General features: G+C 52.0%; 1 protein-coding gene across 6 annotated transcripts in view; it reads left to right on the top strand.

Moving 5' to 3' along the window:
* Positions 1-3,902: 3,902 nt before the first annotated feature.
* Positions 3,903-18,038, top strand: part of LOC137434380 (uncharacterized) — a 40,825-nt gene continuing 26,689 nt past the window's right edge. For 2 of the 6 annotated variants that reach the window (XM_078785421.1, XM_078785417.1), the window contains exon 1: positions 3,903-4,025. The gene's annotated coding sequence lies outside the window, so the exon portion shown is untranslated. Of the gene's footprint in view, positions 4,026-4,848; positions 5,313-18,038 lie in introns of all 6 variants that reach the window. The other 4 variants (XM_078785418.1, XM_078785419.1, XM_078785423.1 and 1 more) reach the window with 4 other exon arrangements.

The following is an 18,038-nucleotide window of genomic DNA, read 5'->3' as shown; positions in this document are numbered from 1 at the left end:
ACTGACGAGAACCGAGAGAGGCTGGAGAAATGGCTACTGGAGTACTACAAAAGCAGCACATTCAATGTCTGCGAACACCAGCCACTACCCCACATGGAAGGTCCGCCTCTCACACTGATGGTTGACCCCGAGGCAACACCAAAAGCGGTGCACACCCCAGTGCCTGTCCCCTTACACTGGCAGGCAGAAGTCAAGGCTGGTATCGATCGCGACATCAGGTTAGGGGTTCTGGAACCGGTGCCAATTGGTGAACCAGTGACATGGTGCAGCAGAATGGTCGTCTGTCCAAAGAAGGATGGGACCCCACGGAGGACAGTTGATCTGCAACCACTGAATGCGCACTGCACACGTGAGACCCACCACACCCAGTCACCCTTCCATCAAGCAATGGCGGTGCCACATAACACCAAAAAGACGGTAACAGACGCCTGGAATGGCTATCACAGCGTTCCAATCAGAGAATGTGACCGCCATCTGACAACGTTCATCACACCATGGGGCCGATACCGTTACTGCACCACTCCCCAAGGTTACATCGCTTCAGGTGATGGATACTCCAGACGATTTGACGAAATTGTATCGGACTTCAAAAACAAGTCCAAATGTATTGATGATACCATCATGTGGAGCGACACATTGGAAGAGAGCTTTTTTCAGGCATGCAACTGGCTCGACCTGTGCGGCCGTAATGGGATTACGCAAAATCCGACGAAATTCCATTTTGGTCAGGACACGGTCGAATTCGCTGGATTCGAGATCACCATGGACAGTGTACGACCATGCCAAAGGTATCTCCAAGCGATACAGGACTTCCCCACACCAAAAACAATTACTGACATTCGCTCCTGGTTTGGGCTAGTCAATCAGGTAACATACTGCTTCAGCATGACCGAGAGGATGCGACCTTTTCGGGACCTCCTAAAACCATGCACCCCCTTCTACTGGGATGCAACACTACAATCCCTATTCGAAGAATCAAAACGACTCATCATATCTGAAGTCGCAAATGGGGTCCGGATCTTTGACAAGGAACGGACAACATGTCTCGCAACTGACTGGTCGAAGGATGGGATTGGCTTCTGGCTCCTCCAAAAACACTGCAGATGCCCTGGTGAAACCCCACAGTGCTGCCCCGATGGCTGGAAAATCACCCTTGCTGGAGGCCGCTTCACCCATGCAGCGGAGTCGCGCTATGCTCCGATAGAGGGTGAAGCTCTAGCAGTGGCCGACAGCCTGGAAAAAGTAAAGTATTTTGTGTTGGGATGCAAGAACCTGATTATTGCCGTCGATCACAAGCCCTTAATCAAGCTTCTTGGTGACAGACGATTAGAGGACATCCATAACACGCGGCTTGCCAACTTGAAAGAAAGGACCCTAGCATATCGTTTCCGAATTATCCACATCCCGGGAAAACGACACTGCGTACCAGATGCGATTTCACGACATCCGTCGGGTGCCAGACCATCGGAACGACTGCCACTGGTGGATGACATTTCCTCCATTATGGATGTGGCCACATCGACTACACTAAGACAGCACACCTTGACTGGGCTGTGGACCACAGATGACGACACTGGCATGGAAATGGCTATTTCTATGGCAGCCATCAAGACACTCGATTCTGTGCGGTCCGTCACTTGGGACGATGTTCGGGACGAAACAGCAAGTGACACTCAGATGCTGCAGTTACTCAATTCTATTGAGCAGGGTCTACCTGCCAGTCGGGACGATTTCCCTGTGTCCATTTTGGAATACTTTCCCTTCCGTGAACACCTCTACACTATTGATGGCATAGTGGTCTACAAGGGGAGGATTATCATCCCACCGAAGCTACGGAAGCTTGTCCTTGAGAATCTTCATGCTGCTCACCAAGGAGTCACGGCTATGACCACCCGGGCCAGCAGCTCGATCTTTTGGCCTGGAATCACTCCCCAGATTCATGAGATGCGCGATCGCTGCTCACACTGCAATCGGATGGCCCCATCGCAACCAAGCGCTCCACCTACAGCCTCAGCTGAACCTGCCTACCCTTTCCAGTACGTTTGTTCAGATTACTTTCATCACAAGGGTCGGAGTTATTTGGTCACCGTTGATCGTTACTCTAATTGGCCAATCATTCAGCTAACAACTGGCGGGGCACAAGGCCTAGTGAAATGTCTGCGGTCGAACTTCGCCACTTATGGTATCCCCGACGAATTGGCATCTGACTGTGGGCCAGAATTCACGGCACATGACACCCAAGACTTCTTGCGTCGGTGGGGCGTTAACCATCGGTTGTCATCCACTGCCTTCCCACACAGCAACTGTCGTGCCGAGATCGCAGTCAAAACATCGAAAAGATTGATCACCGATAACACTGGTTCCAATGGTGAACTAGACACTGATCGGTTCCAACGTGCAATACTCCAGTACCGGAATGCACCGGATCAGGACACTAGGTTGTCTCCAGCCATGATCATCTTCAAGAGGCCAGTCAAGGACTTCATACCCATCATCCCAGGCAGATACTTGCCATCGGACACCTGGCGGGAAACACGCAACAATCGTGAGGAAGCTTTGCGCATTCGGCATGCCAGGGAGATCGAAAGACTCTCTGAACACACGACAAAACTACCTCCACTGGCCGTCGGGGACCATGTCCGGATCCAGAACCAGACCGGCCTGGAACCACGAAAATGGGACCGGACCGGAACCGTGATTGAGGTAAAACAATTCGATCAATACGTTGTCAAGGTGGATGGCTCCGGAAGAATCACTCTCCGGAATCGTAAGTTCCTGCGACGTTTTACGCCTTTCAGCATGACAACTCCCACTACGACTGGCAAAAGTGGCATGCTGCCAACCGTTATGCCAAGTGTTATGCCAATCGTACCGAAATACTTAATGTCTGGTACCCAACCCATCGCCGCTCCAAGAGTCTGTCTCAATCCTGTTACCACTCCCCAGAAGGGTGAACCCCAACATGTCATTGCGCCGGGCTTACCTTCACAGACACTCCGCTCCACCACCGCGATGACACCACCCGCGAGAGTCGCTAACCAACCACATGTGCAGACCACCGCCACACCTCCACGGTCACTGCCTATTTCTGCCCCCTTGACGGTTCGGGTGATGATGGACCAGCTGGAGGGGACTCCGGCGTCGGACAGGGCGATAGTGAACCACCCACCGGAGACTCCCACAATGGACCAGGAAATTACGAACTGCCCTCAGAGGACTCCAACGATTGATCGGGTGGTGACGGGCCGCCCGAAGCGAATTATCAAACCACCAGCCCGATTCAATTCAGTAGAATATCAATTATAAACTCATGTGATCCTTTTTCTCGGTCTCCAGTTTCGTTCTATTCTGTGTCACAATTGAACGTTTTTGGGAAAGGGAGATAGACAACTCTTGTATGGTGCTGTTCTCTATTGCGTTCTCATCTTGTGTAATACTGCGCATTGTTATTTGCATATTCTGTATCTATTATCTTATTCTAATATCTACCATCGCTTTCTTTGTCTTGCAGATTGATTGTTCATCGTTGTTGCTAATAAATCTGCATTCAATTGATACATCCTTGTTTAGATACAACAGGGATAATCTAGATTCTAGATTCTGGTCAGGTGTGCCAGATACACTGAGCCGACAAAGCAAAAGACTGCAAATCCGTTTTACAATTTATAAAAATAAACGGGTTAAACAATATAAAGTCTCCCGTAATTATTTGCTTTAGACGGTGCTAAGCCGAGTCGAGTGGCATACATAGAGTCTCGTGGATCTGAAAACGCCATTTAACGCAAAAGAGGAAGAGGAATCCTGATGTTCACTTTTATTTTTGCACTGTAATGTGTCGGCGGCATACAAATTGCTGTCGTCACAAACAATCTTCTTACAAAGAGGAAGAAGAATAGTGTGCCGTAAACAGGAAGTAGTCAATAACGATTAAGAACTTCCGGGTGATCTTCTTGTGAACCTCGTGCTGTAACAGAGACAAAGGTTCGGTTCATGTGATCGGATCGGATCGCATCTCATCTGAAGAGGTTTGTCCGGAGAGCTTCATTTTATTATTAACACTGAGAAAGATGTAAAACTTTTATGTAAAGATAAAATAATTATCTGTTCGTTGATGACGGGAATGAAGATAAGTTAAACGAGTTTTTATTAAATGTATGTTGAGGTATTTGATTGTTCATTTAATGAGGTGTTTTTCACTCGTGTTGTTTTATTCACTGCATTGTTTTATATACACGTCATCACTAAACTTCGTACATCGATGGTTAAACCTCATTCTTCCTTTTAAATACAAACCAGGCAGAAAGTTTTTGTAATCAACTTGTAGACCCAATGTCACCTCTAAATCAGTAAATGAGGAGGTGTTATAAAGCTTGTAGATGATGGGTGAGGGATCTGTAGCGTTGGGACCGACACTTTTTTTCGTACCAGCTGCTACATCCAAAACTAATGTTGGAGAATATTCTCTAAAAAGTCGTTTAGGCTTCATGTTATATTGTTGCGAATATGGAATTTGGCCTCCATATCCGCTTGTAAATATTCCCCTATTTTCCCCAATACTCCCCAACTATCCCCAATCCCCCATTCCCTAGTCCCATTGTCTGTAAACAACAATCAGTAGAGCCGACCTTCCCCTTATTCCCCCATTAAATGTCGTGCCCAGGTCCACCGCACCACACGTAGACAACTTTCGGACATCTTGCTAGTTATTCTTAGTCTATGTCAGTTAAGGCCTCGTTTCCATTAATTATGACTCTTCGTTGCACCAGAATGTGATTATATGGCACCAGTAGTGAGTTTAGGACCTTTCCCATACCTCCTCCCATCTTCTTCCCCCGTCTACAACAACAGAGGGGCACGGCGCTGCGCGGGGGGGAGTGTGCGTCCTCCCACCGGCTCGGTTAGCCGCCATCGACAATGCGCTCCAGACAACGCGCTCCAGACCATGCGCTCCACGGGGTTACCACAAAGGGGCTCCTTGTCAGCTCCTCGTCAAGGGCGGAGCCGGTAACCCCCCCGCACGCACCCAATGAGAAGCAACGTGCCGATTCCACGAGGCGGAGCTAACGAGCCGAGGGCGTGTCACTCCCCGCCGGATATACGCGGCCCCGCGCCGGATGTGACGTCAGATGCGCCCCCAGCTGAAGAGAAAGAAGGACCTGCGAGCGCTGAGAGAGATGCGCCCCGCCTGAGAAAGAACGTTACCCCCGAGCGCTGTGACCTCCCCGCATCTTTGGACCGGACTGTACCCTGCCTTGAGCCAAGAGTGCACCTTGAGCCATCGCTACTTGCCTTTCCTTGCCATCAATCCCCGTGTGAGTCAGCCGTTGTCCCGTTTACCTGTCGTCTGTCCGGGGTTAAGATAAGCCTGTGTCTAAGTGCCCATCTTTTCTGTGCTTTACCTCTAGCCCCTGTAATCTAACCTTTTCCGTACGAATATAATTGAGAATCGAAACATTGGTGTCTGTCATTATAATCCAGCCGTGTGTCTTCTTTTTCCTTATTGATCCAGCGTAGCGCGGCTCCGTCAACGTTCGAGTACAATCGGGTAATTTGTGCGGACACGACGGCCATTCCGCTCGGCCCACCTTAACATCAAAGTCGTGTCTGTAACAATTGGTGTCGAGGAGTGAGATTCGGACCCGGGACTAAATTAGTTAGGCCCAAATTTTGGGAGGGAAAATCGATTCGGAGCGCGTACTGCGCTCGACAAAATCGATCCGGAGCGCGGTCCCGCGGTTACTGCGCTCGACGAAATTATAACAGCAAAATTTGGATTTGTGTTACGAAACTCGAATTTTGAAAGTCGCGCTATGGCGGATCAAGACGGCTGGGGTCCGGTAGGGGAGAGTGAAGCAGGGTCGGTCCAGGACCAAATTGAGACACGTGAGGAGAGCGAAACAGCGGGGGTAGCAGACGCGCGAAATGGCGCCTCGCACATAGCTACGGCGGCCGCACCCGCTGCACAAGTGGGAGGGATGGCCCAGATGCAGGTCCTCATGGAGCAATTTATGGCGCAAATGCAGGCGTCCCTCAAACTGCAGAGTAACCAATTGGGGGTAATGGGGAACCGGATGGAGGCTCAGAGTGAGCAAATGGGGGTAATGAGGGACGAAGCGAGGGCTCAGAGTGAGCAATTGGGGGTAATGAGGGACGAAGCGAGGGGTACCGGTGAGGGGTTAGACAACGGGATAAAAGAAGTGAAAAATGGGTTAATGGGGGTAGAAAATAGAATGGCTGCCCAGGAGAATCAGATAGAGGGAGTGAAAAATGGGTTAGAGGGGTTAGAAAACAGTATGGAAGGCAAATTGAGGGACATGAGGGACCAAGCGGAAAGGGAAGTTAACCAAATGGGGCAGCAGATAGAGGGGGTCAGAATGGGGGTAGAAACCAAACTGGATGCTCACAGGGAGGAAATGGAGCAGATGAGGGTGGCATCTGGGCAGGAGATGCAAGTGATGGGAGAGGAGATCAGAAGAGGAGTGAGTGAGGAGGTCGGAGGAGTGCGCGAGGAGGTGAGGCACTGTAAGGAGCACATGGAGAAGGAGGTGAGAAAGGGGACTGTAAAGTTACAAGGGGGCATAGAGGACCTGACGCAGGAGGTGGAACAGCTGACGGAGGGACAAAAAGGACTAACGGAGCAGGTTCAAAGGAACACTGCGGTATTAGGAGGGTTAAAAGTGACACAGAAAGAACTAAAAGACGACTTGATAGCGACGAAGAGGGAATGTCAGATGGTACGTGAGGGACTGACAACGAGGTTGGACGAGGTGATAGAGGTAATGGAGACGAAGGATCGGCAGGTGAGGACGCACATGGAAACGGTCAAGGTAGCCTTGGAGGACGAGCTTGAGGAGACGTACCGGGGAATAAAAGAGGTGAAGCACAAATTAGAAGAAGTGGAAGAAGGGATGAGCGAAATTAAGAAGCGACGGAGAGGGGATAAGAAAGAGATAAAAGAGGAGATAAAAGAATTGGTCCAAAGTCTGTGTTTGGATCGTGATGATGTGCTCATTAACCGGATGAGGGATTCGCAGGTGATGGAGGAGAAGCGAAGAGGAAGAGGACCCGGTGTAAGTGGTGACCAATATGGTCGTGCGTATGATGCGCCAGGGGATTTAAGAAGCTTGGGGGTCGAGATAGACCCGGGTGTTCGTGAGAGGCCGTTGGTGAAGTGTGCGACAGGTCTGGTGTGCGAAAAAGGAGGTGTGCAAGAAAGTCCGACTCTGAGGTGCATGAGGAAAGAGTGCGCTGTCAGAAGTAAGGAAGAGTGTCCACCTGTGGTGAGTGTTACAGAGGGTGTGACGGGAGAGTGTGTGCGAGGAAGGTGTGTGACGGACAGGTGCATGGGGAAAGAGTGCGCTGTCAAAGGCAAGGAAGAATGCACACCTGTGGTGAGTGTTACAGAGGGTGTAACGGGAGAGTGTGCGCGAGAAAGGTGTGTAACGGACGGGTGCATGAGGAAAGAGTGCGCTGTCGAGAGGAAGGGTGAGTGCGCGACCGAGAGTGGAGGTGAGAGTAGTGAGAGTGAAACGGAGCGTGAGTTGGTTGTGGCAGGTGAGCGAGGATGTACACCTGGAATAGAAGGATGCACACCTGGAATGGTAGAGCGTGAGTGGGAATGCACGCTGGAATTGGTAGTGAGACACGTGGTTGGGTGTGCGGGTGAGAGCACACCTGTGATTGTCACAAAGGAGGTGACCGAGACAGGGGCGCGAAGAGGTGTATTAGTGAGGTGTGCGAGCGACGAATGTGTGCCAAGGTGTTCGGTGGTCAGGTGTGTGACCAAGTCGGTGAGCGGAATGAGTGTACCGAGGTGTGTAAGGAAAGGTACGAGGAGAATGGGAACGGCTGCATGTATGAGCACGAAAGGGGTAGCGTATGCATGTAAGCCTGCAGGTGAAGCGTCGACGATAACCGGGTTAAAGGTTAGGTCGACTTTTAGCCGAATCGGGCCCTCGGTGCGTGCCGGGCTTCGCGTGCCGCGAGAACCAGCGGAGATCCGAGCCACGGCGGGTTCGAAAGGACCGCCGTGCGCGATCCACGCTGGGCCTCGCTTTGAACGGCCGCGTCCAGGCTCCACTAGGTGGAGCGGGCAGCTGGATAGGAAGGGTCGTCATGGCGACCACGTTTTGTGGAGACGTGCCGGCAGGTCGAGATCGGGACATTGGATGGCTTCACGCCGAGGTGGTGCATGGGATCTCGGCCCGGGTAAGCCTCCGTCCCTGCCCCGAATGCGGGACGCATCCAGCCGCTGGCACAAAACAACCAGCATCCATTGCTTGGCTTTACGAAGCCGGGCTTTGGACAGGAATTGGCGCACCGAGAGGCAGTAGTGAGTAGACTGGGTGATGAGGTTAGTGTTTTGGACCCAAAATTAGAGAAAAACAAAATTTGATGATTGGCAAAGGATTGGCAGTAGTGATTGGCAGATGATGGGTAGTGATTGGCCAAATTTTTAATTTGTTGAAATTTGATGTGCAAAATTGGTAGTGAGAGACCCCCGATGTGGTGGGATGGCATCCCTGCCACCCTTCCCATAGTGGGGGGCAAAGGAGCAATAGCTTATGGGGTGTATGGCAGTGAAAACTAGCCCGGGTGGGTTAGGATATGGTGTGTAGGGATCTAGCGAGGATTGACATTAGGTAACGTTAAGTTTAGTTAGTGACTGATACCTGTAGTGGGGGACGCAGGTAGATTAGTGTGGATGATAATGACGTGGGAGCGCAATAGTTTAAAGGGACGACTGGGAAGCGCAAGTTTCAGAAGGGAGTAGTTAGATGAGATGATGCCGTGTGTGTGTGAGGATGGAACAGGTGTGATTGCACAGGTGTGCAACTGGACAGGTGTGTGGAGCAGTGTGTGAGTAGTGAGTGTGTGGATCAGCGCGAATGCGCTTGGGGAGAGAAGGGTGCAGGTGGCACCAGGTGTGAGAGCACAGGTGTGCAAATACAGGTGTGTGGAGAGAGTTGGAGTAAGTGGTACGGAGTGGTGTGCATGGTGTGAAGGTGTGAATGGGGGAAGAGTGGACCCCCATCACGGATACCCGGGGCGGGTAGTGTAAGTGTTAGGTAGAGGGTACAGGTAAATTGTGGTTGGATATTGGCATTTGTGGTGCGGGTGAAAGAATGGTACATGGATGGGTGCATTAGTGTTGTGGAAATGGCTGGGCGTGTAGCCTGTTAGTGTGTGTAGTTGGTTGGGCACTCCACCACTGTGAGGATGTCGGCCAGGTGAGGCCGCAGGTGGGCTCTGGGAGCCGGTAGAGTTGTGGATGGGGCCCGAGGATCCGGAGGATGGACCCGGGTAGCCCAGTGCCAGAGAGGGCACCGAGTGGGGAGAGCGCCAGAGGGCCTTCCCCAGGTAGTTAGGTTAGGGTAAGGAGCAGGTAAGCTCGGAGGCAACTGCAGTGGTGGAGGTGTGCAGGTGGGTAGACCCACTGGGAGAGGTACACGCCGCAGCCCAGAAATTGTGCGAGGGCACCGGGAGATGAATCGGGGGAGTGAGACCCCAAATTGAAGAGCACCACAGTTTGGCCAATGGGAATTGGTTTTTAGAACCCATAGTGTAAGAGGGCCAATGGTTTGGCCGGAGAAAGACCCCTGGTAGTGTAAAGTTGTTAAAGTCATTTAGGAAATAGTTAGGATTAATGAACCTGTCGCACCATACGCAGCCACTTGCCTGTGGTGATGATGATGACTCCACACCTGTGTTTTCTTTGTTTTGTGTTGCAGGAAGTAAGAATTGTTGTGAGGATTTGTGAGACGCATCACGACGTGGATGAGACATTGGGGTGATTCCATCTCTCCCTCCCTAGGAGGGACTGATGATGAATTGGTGATGGCAAATTTTGATGTTCAGTTGAAAATGGCAAATTTGATTGGTTAGGAGGGAGAGAAGACGAATTTGGTATATGGGAGGAACGGGGAAGACAGTAGGGATGTTTGTTGATTTGTAAAGTAGATGTTTATGAGTGGTGTTGTGTTGTGTGGATACAGTAAGGGGTAAGGGAGGGGCCATGTAGGTTACCTGGTGGGGGGGGCGTACGATAGGAACGTACCTGTCTCACCTGGTTCCCATGTGCCCCCAGTGTGCATTACCTTATATTGCGTGCACTTTTGCGCCCTTACCACCTTACTCACTTGTCTGCTTCTTTTGTCTCCCGCCTCCGAGGATCTGGCTTTGGGGTAGAGAGAGAGGAGAGAGAGGTGCTGGCTACGCAGTTGTGGGCCTGCACTTTCGCTGTTGGCTGCCTGGATCGATACACCATATGGACCGCAATGTTTGTGGCCACCCACAATGGACCGCAGTTCGTTTGCGGCCAAGCACCACCCGTTGATGGACCTATGGGTCAACGTGGCACCTATGCCATACAGGTGAACCACTAATAGTTAACACCACTGAAGGCCACACGAAGAGCAAGAGACACCTGCAGGGTTAGGGGTTGTCAAATTTATTTTTATTCCCATGAACAATGGTGACTGCACCGGATGGTGCTGACTGTGTGGTGGGGTGGTGCTTTTGATGCTGGGAAAGGGTGCTCTGCACGTTATTAAAGGCCGTCGGCCACAGAGCACTCGTGGGTTGGTGTATCGATGCTGGCAAGCGCGCTCTCTCTATGCATAACATCTGCATGTGTTCCTCCAAAAACAGGTCCTGGATCGTAGTGTAAATAGCAGCGTAGTCGTGTAAATAGTGCTCCCTACCGGCTGTATGTTTAGTTTGAGGATTCTTTCCGGATTCGGTTATCCTGTGGGTGTGTTTCTGTGAGGAGAAGGGTGCAACGTCGCAGGGGGACATATTTACTCATTTGTGAATATCTGTAAAACTGTCGCACTCAGGGTGGAGTTAATAGTAGAGGGAACTACATTGCGTGCCACACTAAAGTAGGTAAAAATTTATCGGGTCGGGACGCCCCGAGGGTAGAGAAGGGTGCAATGTTGCGAATATGGAATTTGGCCTCCATATCCGCTTGTAAATATTCCCCTATTTTCCCCAATACTCCCCAACTATCCCCAATCCCCCATTCCCTAGTCCCATTGTCTGTAAACAACAATCAGTAGAGCCGACCTTCCTCTTATTCCCCCATTAAATGTCGTGCCCAGGTCCACCGCACCACACGTAGACAACTTTCGGACATCTTGCTAGTTATTCTTAGTCTATGTCAGTTAAGGCCTCGTTTCCATTAATTATGACTCTTCGTTGCACCAGAATGTGATTATATGGCACCAGTAGTGAGTTTAGGACCTTTCCCATACCTCCTCCCATCTTCTTCCCCCGTCTACAACAACAGAGGGGCACGGCGCTGCGCGGGGGGGGAGTGTGCGTCCTCCCACCGGCTCGGTTAGCCGCCATCGACAATGCGCTCCAGACAACGCGCTCCAGACCATGCGCTCCACGGGGTTACCACAAAGGGGCTCCTTGTCAGCTCCTCGTCAAGGGCGGAGCCGGTAACCCCCCCGCACGCACCCAATGAGAAGCAACGTGCCGATTCCACGAGGCGGAGCTAACGAGCCGAGGGCGTGTCACTCCCCGCCGGATATACGCGGCCCCGCGCCGGATGTGACGTCAGATGCGCCCCCAGCTGAAGAAAAAGAAGGACCTGCGAGCGCTGAGAGAGATGCGCCCCGCCTGAGAAAGAACGTTACCCCCGAGCGCTGTGACCTCCCCGCATCTTTGGACCGGACTGTACCCTGCCTTGAGCCAAGAGTGCACCTTGAGCCATCGCTACTTGCCTTTCCTTGCCATCAATCCCCGTGTGAGTCAGCCGTTGTCCCGTTTACCTGTCGTCTGTCCGGGGTTAAGATAAGCCTGTGTCTAAGTGCCCATCTTTTCTGTGCTTTACCTCTAGCCCCTGTAATCTAACCTTTTCCGTACGAATATAATTGAGAATCGAAACATTGGTGTCTGTCATTATAATCCAGCCGTGTGTCTTCTTTTTCCTTATTGATCCAGCGTAGCGCGGCTCCGTCAACGTTCGAGTACAATCGGGTAATTTGTGCGGACACGACGGCCATTCCGCTCGGCCCACCTTAACATCAAAGTCGTGTCTGTAACAATATATTAGAATCTACCTGGTCTGCTCATTGTCGAGGCAGGTATCTCTTTTCAGTACTCCAGATCAAGGCAAAAGCAAAAAATAGGACTGTGGGTCCTGAAGCTCACCTGGATCAGGAGCAGCAGTCACTCAAACCCCTCGCTGACCCTTTTAGACCCAGATTTTTTTTTATATGCCGTGAACAAATTTGGTACATCACAGGTGATGAAGGTTGTACTACAACCTTCATCACCTGTGATGTACCAAATTTGTTCAACTTGTAGTCAATGTAGATGTACTACAACACAACTTGTAGTCAAGTTTCGTTTAAATTGTGTGTGGAGTTTTGGAGAAGAGAGCAAATACCTATTTTCAAACCCTCCTTCACCTTGCCGCATCCCCTCCCCAATCCCCCCGTAGACTTGACTCCTCAAATGAGCGCAGATTTTGATGCGATCAATACACCTTCATAAGGAATCAGATATGAGGTTTATGTCCAAGTTTCATGAAAATTGTGTTTCGTTCAAGTGATAATGACTGAAGTGTTTATGGACTCTCACTCACTTACCAACAGACACTGCTCGATCGTGTAAGCTCCAGTGCTGTAGTGACAAATTTTGAGGTGCTGGAGCTTTGCAAAAATGTCAGCCGTGACGTCATCACCAGATCGACTATCACATCAAGTTTTAATATGACACGGACCATTTGAGTTCCCCTAAAATGAATGAAAATTAAATACATACATTATACCTTGATTAGTAAAAGATACGCCCATTTTACCACACATATACACACACACACATAAAGACACACATACACGCACATATACACATAAACACAAACACATACACATGCACACACATGCACACACAGACACACAGACATAGACATAGACACACATACACACACACACACACACACATACACACACAAAGACACACTTACACACACAAAGACACACACATAAAGACACACACACACAGACACACATACACACATACACACACATACATACACACACATACATACACACATAAATACACACATAAAGACACACACACACACACACATAAAGATACACACGTAGACACACATACACACACATATACACAAAAACACACATACATACACATGCACACATAAAGACACATACACACTGTAGTGAAATTATACTGAAGGCGAACCCAGGGAGTGCTCGCTTATCCCACTAAAAGGGGCGTCTATAAGACCCGGGACAACCGGGGCGCACGGACACTCCAGCGGCACTTACTGTGACATAGTCCTGTAGTTTGAATGGTACGTACGCCCCAATATGCTGCGCTTGCTTTGTTTTACCTATTGATATCGGACATTGCCCATGTAACACTCTGATTCTAATGTCTGTTGCATGAATGTATTTTACAGGATGTTACTTCAGATCTAAATGATATTAAACCTACCCAAAGGTCAAGTCGTGTCTGTGCTTGATTTTCACGACATTTAATATCATTTAGATCGCCGAAATGACTGAACACAAGATGATCATGGTACCGATTCTCGGCGCCGACGCTCACGCTGAGGGGTCGGGATCGGAGTTCACCCACTGGCTCAAAACGCTGGAGAATTACTTTGCCACTCACGAAACAGAGCCCACCGCTGCGATGAAGCTGTCCGTGTTACAGTCGAAGGTCCATCACACCGTTTTCCGGAGCATTGCTCGATTTGAGACGTACGCTACGGCTCTGGCTGAACTAAAGCGACTTTACGTAAAGACATGGAGCGCCGTGCACGGCCGGCATCAACTCTCCCAGCGGCGACAACAACCGTCGGAATCGATCGATCGCTACGCGCAGGAGCTTAGCTACCTATTGGCGGACTGCGTGCAGGAGGTACGGACCCACGAGCAAGTGCAGGACGACTTGCTCCGAGATTCATTCGTCTCCGGAATTAATTCTGGAGTCTTGAGGCTCCGACTCTTGGAGGTCGCGGAGCTGACATTTACGGAGGCACTATGGCTGGCACGCGTCTTTACAGATGCCCGTGAACAATCCACCGCTTATGATCACCCACGAGTCGTGGCGGGGACTTCTCAACTCGCGCGACCAGAGAGGGTTACCGCCGAGGATATGGGGGAGGACCCGACCACCACGGCCGAGACTCTGGGTGCTCCTGAAGCGGACTCCGCTTCCGGCCCTAACTGCTGCAGCCGCTGCCCGGCCACGGCCTGACCGGTATGCGAAGTGTTATTTTTGTGGGAATCGGCAGCACCCTCGATCTGAATGCCCGGCTCGGGAGGCCATATGCCACCTGTGCTCCACCCAGGGCCATTTTGCAAAGGTCTGCAGGAAGGCCGCACGGGGCACGCGCACCCGCGCGACCTTGAATGGGCTTATCGCTGAGCCAACGGATCGAGCACCGGACGGGGCGCCTCACTCGGCTTTGATGAGCCGACCTCCTTCTCGCGGGCCTCTGGCTGCACGCACGACCTTGGTGAGATACACCGGGCCGCCGAAACAAATGGCGCGAACGCGACCGGCCGCGGAGTGACCGACCTTGACTGGCGTTCGACCGCCTTCTTCAAACAAGCGACATGCTCCTGCTTTGGAAACTCCTCTCGATGTGCGGCAAACGCAGCACGTGACTCGAGCGCCATCTGACGGCGGCTCTTACAAATTACATGCACTCACTCTGGCATGTGAAACTGCAGATGGCAGTGATCCTTCTCACGTGACTCGAGCGCCATCTGGCGGCGGCTCTTACGACTTACACACACTCACTCCGGCAAATGAAACTGCAGATGAGCCAACTATGCGCTTGTCACGAGGATCCTCCATGGGCTGCCCGAATGACCGGCAAACTGCAGCCGGCGTGGGAACGTCCTCTGACAGTGGGTATTACGATTTATATGCTCCTGCTGAGGCCCAACCTGCCGACGATGCCCGGAAGATTGCAGCCGGAGTGGGATCCACCCGCGAGACGCGATCTTCCCGCCCGGCCGGTACAATACCTGCCGGGTCTGCCGGCCTTGCGCAGGCCATCATTCCGCTCAAGGTCGCGGGCGTTTTTGCGCAAGCTTTGATTGACACGGGGTCTACGGATAGTTTTATCGATCAACGACTAGTGCATCAACATGGGTGGCCGGTTCTCGGGACAACACGACGGATCTTCATGGCCTCCCAAGGACTTTGGTTGAGCACAAAAGGGGCATGTCGATTGAAACTTGTGATAAAGGGACGCACGTTCCCGGACGTGTATCTCATGGTATTACCTGCTTTATGTGCCGACGTTCTGTTAGGACTTCATTTCCTTAAGCGACATGGACGTTTGGAAATAGACTTCGGTGGGCCGGACACGCTTGCTGTGTGCGCCCTCGCTCAGATGGACGTGGAGCCTCTCTCGCTGTTCCCCAACCTGACCACTGATTGTACCCCTGTAGCCGTCAAATCGTGGCGCTACTCTCGCGCAGACGCGCAATTCATTGCGGAAGAAACGGCCCAGCTCTTAAAGGACGGTATTATAGAACCCAGTAGGTCACCGTGGCGGGCTCAAGTCTTAGTGGTGCGAAGTGAGGCCCACCGCCGGCGCATGGTAATCGACTACTCACAGACGATTAATCGTTTTACACAGCTGGATGCCTACCCCTTACCGGGGATGGATGCCCTGGTACGCCAGGTGGCCCTGTATTCCGTTTTTAGCACTCTCGATCTGCGTAGTGCGTATCATCAGGTCCCCATCTCTAGGGCTGATCGCGTCTTTACAGCCTTTGAATCGGGTCAGCGGTTGTACCAGTTCACTCGACTCCCTTTTGGGGTAACTAACGGGGTCGCTTGTTTTCAGAGGGCTATGGATGACCTCGTTGCGAAGGAGAACTTGACCGATGTCTTTGTCTATCTGGATAATCTTACTGTTTGTGGGTATGACCAGGAGCATCACGACGCTAATCTGAAGCGCTTCCTCGAGGTCGCGCGGAAATATCGCCTAACCATGAATGCGGCTAAGTGTCGTTACTCTCTACGCACGGTAGATCTTTTGGGGTACACCGTGACCCATGGCTCTGTCTCTCCGGATAAGGAGCGTCTGCGACCTTTGCTCGATATGGCTCCGCCTAGCGATCGGGCTTCGCTGAAACGCGCTCTTGGGCTGTTCGCCCACTATTCAAAGTGGGTGCAAAATTTCTCCGCGAAGCTCCGCCCCCTCGTGGCCTGCGACACGTTCCCCATGGGCCCGGCCACCATGGCGGCCTTCGAGGGCCTTAAAGCCGACATCGCTGGCGCCGCTGTAGCGACGATTGACGAGAGTGCCTCTTTCGTTTTGGAAAGTGATGCCTCGGATCATGCGATAGCGGCGACTCTCTCCCAAGGGGGACGCCCTGTGGCTTTCTTTTCGCGGACTCTCACCTCCGCTGAGCGGAGGCATTCGTCTGTCGAAAAGGAAGCGTACGCGATCGTCGAATCAATTCGGCGATGGCGGCCGTACCTGCTTGGGCGGTGTTTCCAAATCGTCACGGACCAACAAAGCGTTGCATTTATGTACGACACCTTACATGCTCAGCGCATTAAGAATGAGAAAATCACCCGTTGGCGTATCAAACTCGCCGACTTCTGCTACACCATCAAATACCGCCTGGGGGAAGGATAACCTGGTCGCCGACGCCTTATCGCGGCCGGCCACTTGCGTGGGGGTTGTAACTTTGGAGGGACTGCGTGTCTTGCATGGCACTATGTGTCATCCCGGGGTGGCGCGTTTCGTGCATTTTGTGCGCAGTGGTAATCTGCCGTACTCGATTGAGGACATCCGCCGGATCTGCCGTGATTGCACTATCTGTGCGGAGCTCAAACCGCGTTTTTACAACCCTCCTATGGGGACGCTGGTTAGGGCTACTAGACCGTGGGAGCGCTTGGCGATGGACTTCAAAGGGCCGCTGCCGTTGTCGAGTAACTCTTGTTATCTGCTCACTATCGTTGATGAGTATTCACGATTCCCCTTTGCTTATACGTGCGGGGATATGTCGGCTGCCACGGTTATCCGGTGCCTGCAGAATTTGTTTTCTATGTTTGGGTATCCGGCCTACGTGCATACCGATCGGGGAGCGGTGTTCCTGTCTCAGGAGGTGAGGGGCTACTTGCTCCAGAATAATGTCGCTTCGAGCTACACCACCCCGTACCGGCCCCAAGCGAATGGGCAGATCGAACGCTTTAATGGGATTATATGGAGGGCCGTCATGCTAAGCCTCCGGACCCTCGGCCGAGGCCTCGATAAATGGGCGTGGTCGCTACCTGCAGCTCTAAACTCGATCCGGGCTCTCCTATGTACCGCCACCAACCAGACTCCTCACGAAAGACTGTTCCACCACCCTAGGAGCTCGGGTAGTATCCAATCTTTACCCAGCTGGCTCGCTGAGCCGGGGCCCGCCTATCTCAAACGAGCGGTTCGCGCTAGCAAGTACGACCCCCTGGTTGATAAGGTGCGGGTCCTCCAGGCTAATCCCGAGCATGCTCGCGTGTTAACGGCGGACGGCCGCGAGTCTACTGTCTCCGTACGCCATCTCGCCCCATGTGGGGACGACGACAGGGATATCGACGAACCCATCTACGAGTCTATGGACTCTACCGAAGCTTCCTCTATGGAACTACTACCGTCACTTCTGTCGTCACCCACTCCCTTGCCAGAAGGCGCTGGGTTGCCCCCTCCGACACCCACCTCCGGCGACTATTCCGACGCGGGGGACTCCGGGCTTGGGGACGCCGTACCTGGTAGTTTCCGAACACGAACTGGCAGGGTAGTTCGCCGCCCCGACCGCTACGGGTGGACCGACTGACGTGGATTGACGTGACCCATCCGTTTATTGCTGACGCTTGCTTGCCACCTGCCGGGCGGCAGTATAGTTCTAACGGCGGGGAGAATGTAGTGAAATTATACTGAAGGCGAACCCAGGGAGTGCTCGCTTATCCCACTAAAAGGGGCGTCTATAAGACCCGGGACAACCGGGGCGCACGGACACTCCAGCGGCACTTACTGTGACATA

The sequence above is a fragment of the Myxine glutinosa genome, chromosome 10 (genome assembly GCF_964187855.1).
Source record: "Myxine glutinosa chromosome 10, kmMyxGlut1.1, whole genome shotgun sequence".
NCBI lineage: Eukaryota > Metazoa > Chordata > Myxini > Myxiniformes > Myxinidae > Myxine > Myxine glutinosa.
This window is presented reverse-complemented; position numbering and strand designations above follow the sequence as displayed.